A 5,504-nucleotide genomic window follows, 5' to 3' on the forward strand; every position below is an offset into this window, starting at 1 on the left:
TTTTTTTTTTTTTTTTTTTTTTTTTTTTTTGAGACAGGGCTTTGCTGTGTCACTCAGGCTGGAATGCAGTTACACAATCTAGGTTCACTGCAACCTCCACCTCCTGGGTTCAAGTGATTCTCCTGCCTCAGCCTCCCGAGTAACTGGGATTACAGGCATCCACTGCCACGACAGCTAATTTTTGTATTTTCAGTAGAGACAGGATTTCGCCATGTTGGCCAGGCTGGTCTCCAACTCCTGACCTCAGGTGATCCACCTGCCTCGGCTCGAAAAGTGCTGGGATTACAGGCGTGAGCCGCCGCGCCTGGTGGGTGTTTTTGTTTGTTTTTGTTTTGTTTTTTTGAGAGAGAGTCTTGCTCTGTTGCCCAGGCTTGAGTGCAATGGCACAATCTTGACTCACTGCAGCCTCTGCCTCCTGGGTTCAAGTGATTCTCCTGCCTCAGCCTCCTGAGAAGTTGAGACTACATGTAGCTGCCACCATGCCCAGCTAATTTTTGTATTTTTAGTAGAGATGGGGTTTCACCATCTTAGCCAGGCTGGTCTTGAACTCCTGACCTCAAGTGACCCGTCCACCTTGGCCTCCCAAAGTGCTGGGATTACAGGTGTGAGCCGCCGCGCCTGGGCAATCAGCTTCCTCTAAGCCAGATCACACGGCTTCCCTTGCTTTCTTCCTCCACCACGAACACTGACGGCTTCACCTGTCAATCACGTACCCAATGCCTTAAATTATACACCTCTGTATTTGCTGCCCCTTCTCCCTACGATCAGTCAACAATGGCTAACAACTTAAATACCTTTCTCTTGGCTTTTAAATTTACCATTGTTTTGCTTAAGGCCTCACCTGCCATGTAGGATGGAAACCATTCTTCCATCTAGGCCCCCCTCCTCCCCCGGACTTGGACCCTCTTAATGTCCAGGACTGGCACCTCTGTCATTACACTGTCAGCTGCAGAGATATCCCATCTGCTGTCAGAACTCTGCCCAATTAATTTGTTTACAAATGTAAAACAAAATTAATTGGTTTACAAACGGAAAACAAAAGCCTGGAATCATGCTCTAGAGACTGTTTAAATTGGAGAAATAAAATGTGGAAACAGAAACATTTCATTTAATATTGATCGCTCGCATTGTCTTAATTATCATTCATTTGTTCATGCATCAAGGTGGTAGAAATTGGGTCATGATATCTGCCTTCACAGACCCTCACTCTAAATGAGGAAAAGTCCAATGAAGCAAACACATGACATGGAGTAGAATAAAAATTGCTACTGTGAATAAGAGTCAGGTATCACCACCCAGGTGCGCGGTAGCTCACACCTGTAATCCCAGCGGGTGGATCACCTGAGGTCAGGAGTTTGAGACCAGCCTGGCCAACATGGTGGAACCCGGTCTCTAGTAAAAATATAAAAATTAGCCAGGTATGGTGATAGGCACCTGTAATCCCAGCTACTTAGGAGGCTGAGGCAGGAATCACTTGAATTCGGAAGGCAAAGGTTGCAGTGAGCTGAGATCACGCCATTGCACTCCAACCTGAGCAACAGAGCAAAACTCAACCTCAAAAAAAAAAAAAAAAAAGTCAGGTATTGCCACAAAGCATAGCTATGAGAATTTGAACTAGTCAGGGAAGTTGCCTCATAAAACGTTTTAGTTCTGGATAAGAAGCAGAATTAAAGAAACTAAAGACAAGACATATTTGGGACTTTGCAATGGGGGGAGAGGCATGGACTTGCCTTCTGCCCATTTGCTGAGCGACCTGTTTTCCTTTTCACAGTGAATCTGACCTTGGATGCTGACACGGCCAACAGTTTCCCTCTCATTTCTGATGACTCAGGAGCATCCGATGTGGGCCCATGAGACAGAATCGGCAAGACCTTGCTGAGAGATTCCATTCGTCCTGAGTGTCCTGGGCTCCCCTCGCTTCACCTGTGGCCACCACTACTGGGAGGTGGATGTAAGAACAGAATGGGACCCGAGAGTCTGCAGAGAATCTTCCACCACAAAGGGAAAATCCAATGGTCCACAGAGCGTGCATGCTGGACTGTGCGTTTGAGAGCTGGAGGCTGCGTCTCCGCCAGCGCGGTGCCTGTCCGCCAGCACGGTGCCTCTGACTTTTCTCTTCGTAGACTGCAAGGTACAGGGAGTGGGGATTCTTCTGGATGTGATCATGCGGAACATCTCCTTTTCTGATGCTGAGGGTGGATCCCATGTCTATACATTCAGGAGAGTCTCTGGGGAGGAGCCACTGTGCCTTTTTTGGCTCCTTCAGTTCCCCCTAATGGTGATCAGGGTGTACTGAGTATCTGTCCTGTGATAAGCCCAGCTGCTTCTGATGGGCCAGTCCATCCTGGGGAAGCCAGATAACCCTCGCTGCAAAGAAACAGGGTCAGAAAATTACTTGGTGGGTAGACCTAGGAACTTTATGCTTGGAAAAAGCATTATACAAAGTCATAGGAGAAAAATATGGGACATTTCATGATTATAATTAGTGTAATTTGATTAATTAGATTATAAATTGAGCCCTGGGCCGGGCATGGTGGCTCATCCCTGTAATTCCAGCACTTTGGGAGCCTGAGGCGGGTGGATCACGAGGTCAGGAGTTCGAGACCAACCTGGCCAAGACGCTGAAACCCCATCTCTACTAAAAATACAAAAATTAGTCGGGCATGGCAGTGTGTGCCTATAATCCCAGTGACTTGGGAGGCTGAGGCAGAAGAAATAACAAAATAAAATAATCAAATAGAATAACCACTATTCTACTCGCTAGAACCTGGGAGGCAGAGGTTGTGGTGAGATCCTGCCACTGCACTCCAGCCTGGGTGACAGAGAGACTCCATTTCAAATAAATAAATAAATAAATCCCTGAGTATCATTATTGTCACCATCCAACTCATTGAATCTTATGTTTCATGTCTTGTTTCCTATAGAAACATCCTATATTCTGGGATCCATTTTCAAATACTTTTTATTTCTGTAAGTTCAAATTCATGTATTATGGAAGTTATGAGTTAAATAAACATTTGGATATCACCTCAGGTATTATGTGATTTTCTAAATAATAGGAGTGCAATAGATTTTATTCACAGTAAAAACGTGTGGGTGTGGGTGTGGGGGGTGTGGGTGTGGTGTGTGTGTGTGGTGTGTGTGTTTGGTGTGTATGTGGTGTGTGTGGTGTGCGTGTGTGTGTGGTGTGTGTGTGTGGCTGTGTGTGGTGTGTGGTGTGGGTGTGGGTATGGTTGTGTGTGTGGTGTGTATGGTATGTGTGTGGTGGGTGTGTGTGGTGTGTGTGTGGTGTGTGTGTGTTTGTGGTGTCTGTGTGTGGTGTGTGTGTGGTGCATGTGCGTGTTGTATGTGTGTGGTGTGTGTGTGGGTGTGGGGTGTGTGGTGTGCATGTGTGTGTGTGTATTTACACGGAGAGCTAGAGAAATGCCTATGTCCTATTCAGAACTGAAAAGACACGTTGTCACCATCATTGCTCAGTGTAGGTGACATTTTGTTGGATGTGCATTCGTGTACATTAACAATGAGAATCCCCTCTCGGCAGGATGTAGAGTTTGGTCTCCAGCACGCTCCTGGTATTACCTGACCCTGATGGGCCAGGTCTTCCTCCTTTCTTCTCCCATGTGGAGTCCTCAGTGCCATGCTCCTCCTCCTGCTGACACAGCCCTGGTCAGTGTGAAGACGCATGCTGGGGACCAGGCAGTCCGGCTCTTACCCCACGTCAGTTCCCCACAGGAGGGGTCTTCTGCACCTGGTGCTGGCTTTTTCAAAAGCTTCCTTCGCATTTTCTAAATCAACTCAAAATTGATTAGAGACTTAAATGTAAGACTTGAAATCATAAAACTACAAGAAGAAAACCTAGGAGAAAAGCTTCCTGACATTGGTCCGGCCAGTGTTGTTTTTGGATATGACATCAAAAGTACAGGCAGTGAAAACACAAAGAGACAAGCGGGATTGCATCCAACTAAAACACTCTGTGCAGCAGAGGAAATGACACAATGAAGAAGAAACCTACAGAGTGAGAGAAGGTATTTGCAAATGGTGCGTCTCATAAAGAGGCAATATCTGAATATATACAGAACCCGCACAACACAGTAGCAAAAAACAAATAACCTGATTCAAAGTGCACCAAGGACCTGAACCGATATTTACCAAAAGAAGACATGTAAATGGCCAACGGGTGTATGAAAAAATGCTCAACAGCACTAATCATCGGGAAAATGCAAACCAAAACCTCAATGACACATCACCTCACACCTGTTAGAATGGCTATGATCTAAAAGAGGAAAGATAACAAGTGTTACTGTGCATGTGGGGGAAAGGAAACACTGTACACTATTAGTAAAAGTGTGAATTTGTACACCGTGATGGAAAATAGTGTCCATCCACAGATGAACGGATGAGGGAAGTGTGGTGTCTGCACAATGAAATATTATTCAGCTCCAAAAAAGAAAGAAATCCTGCCATTTGCCACAGCCTGGATGAAACCTGCTATGCTAAGTGAGATAGCAAGCACAGAAAGACTAATACTGCCTGATCCCGGCCAGGTGCAGTGGCTCACACCCGTAATCTCAGAACTTCAGGAGGCGGAGCACAGGTGGATCACCTGAGGTCAGGAGTTTGAGACCAGCCTGGCCAACATGGTGAAACCCCGTCTCTACTAAAAATACAAAACATTAGCTGGGCATGGTGGTGCGTGCCTGTAATCCCAGCTACTCAGGAGGCTGAGGCAGGAGAATTGCCTAAACCCAGGAGGCGGAGGTTGCGGTGAGCCGAGATCGCGCCATTGCACTCCAGCCTGGGTAACAAGAGCGAAACTCTGTCTCAAAACAAAAAAAGAAAGCAGATCTTAAGATCCTTAACCACCCCGCCTCCAAAAAAGAAGGAAAGCCGTAACAATGTGAGATGATGGGTGTGTTAATTAGTCTGCAGTGATCATTTCACAAGGTGTATTAAACATCAGGTTGCCCACTTTAAATAGATACAATTTTTGCTTTTCAAGTGTACTTAAATAAATCTGAGGGAACAACGAACAGCCTTTCTGGGGGACATTGTTTGCAGACCCGTGAGTCAGGGCATTCTGTGATGTGCTGGGTCAGTTTCACTTCAGCATGATAAGAGGCACGTGACAAAAACTGGCATGAAAGGGGCTGTTGGAACCAAAGGGCAGGAAAGGACCGTCCTAGAGGATCAGCCACAAGGCGCCCGGGCATTCTAGGAAGAGAGCAAATTCCGGAGGAAATAAAGGATTTTCGTTTCAAGGGGTTGGGAGGCAAGGGAGGAGGCCGAGAGGGTCTGTGTGTCTGAAATAGGGTCTCTGGGTGAGAAACGTGTGAGATGAAGCGCAAGGCTGGGAACACGTGCGCGTGTGCAGGAAGCAGGGCTCCGCTGCACTGAGCGTGCACATTTGCACGGCCCGTGGGGGCGTGTGCAGCTGTGGGTGCAGAGAAAATCCTGGGGCACACATCTGAGAGAGGGGGTGTGGGTGGGAGTGGGAGGGTGTGTAA

General features: G+C 46.9%; 1 pseudogene; it reads left to right on the forward strand.

The window, feature by feature from the left end:
- The window catches only part of LOC116525912, a 3,804-nt pseudogene extending 1,443 nt beyond the window's left edge, over positions 1-2,361 (forward strand).
- The last annotated feature ends 3,143 nt before the right edge of the window (positions 2,362-5,504 follow it).

Source organism: Sapajus apella, unplaced genomic scaffold (genome assembly GCF_009761245.1).
Source record: "Sapajus apella isolate SASKATOON/1434 unplaced genomic scaffold, GSC_monkey_1.0 scaffold2, whole genome shotgun sequence".
NCBI classification, from domain to species: domain Eukaryota; kingdom Metazoa; phylum Chordata; class Mammalia; order Primates; family Cebidae; genus Sapajus; species Sapajus apella.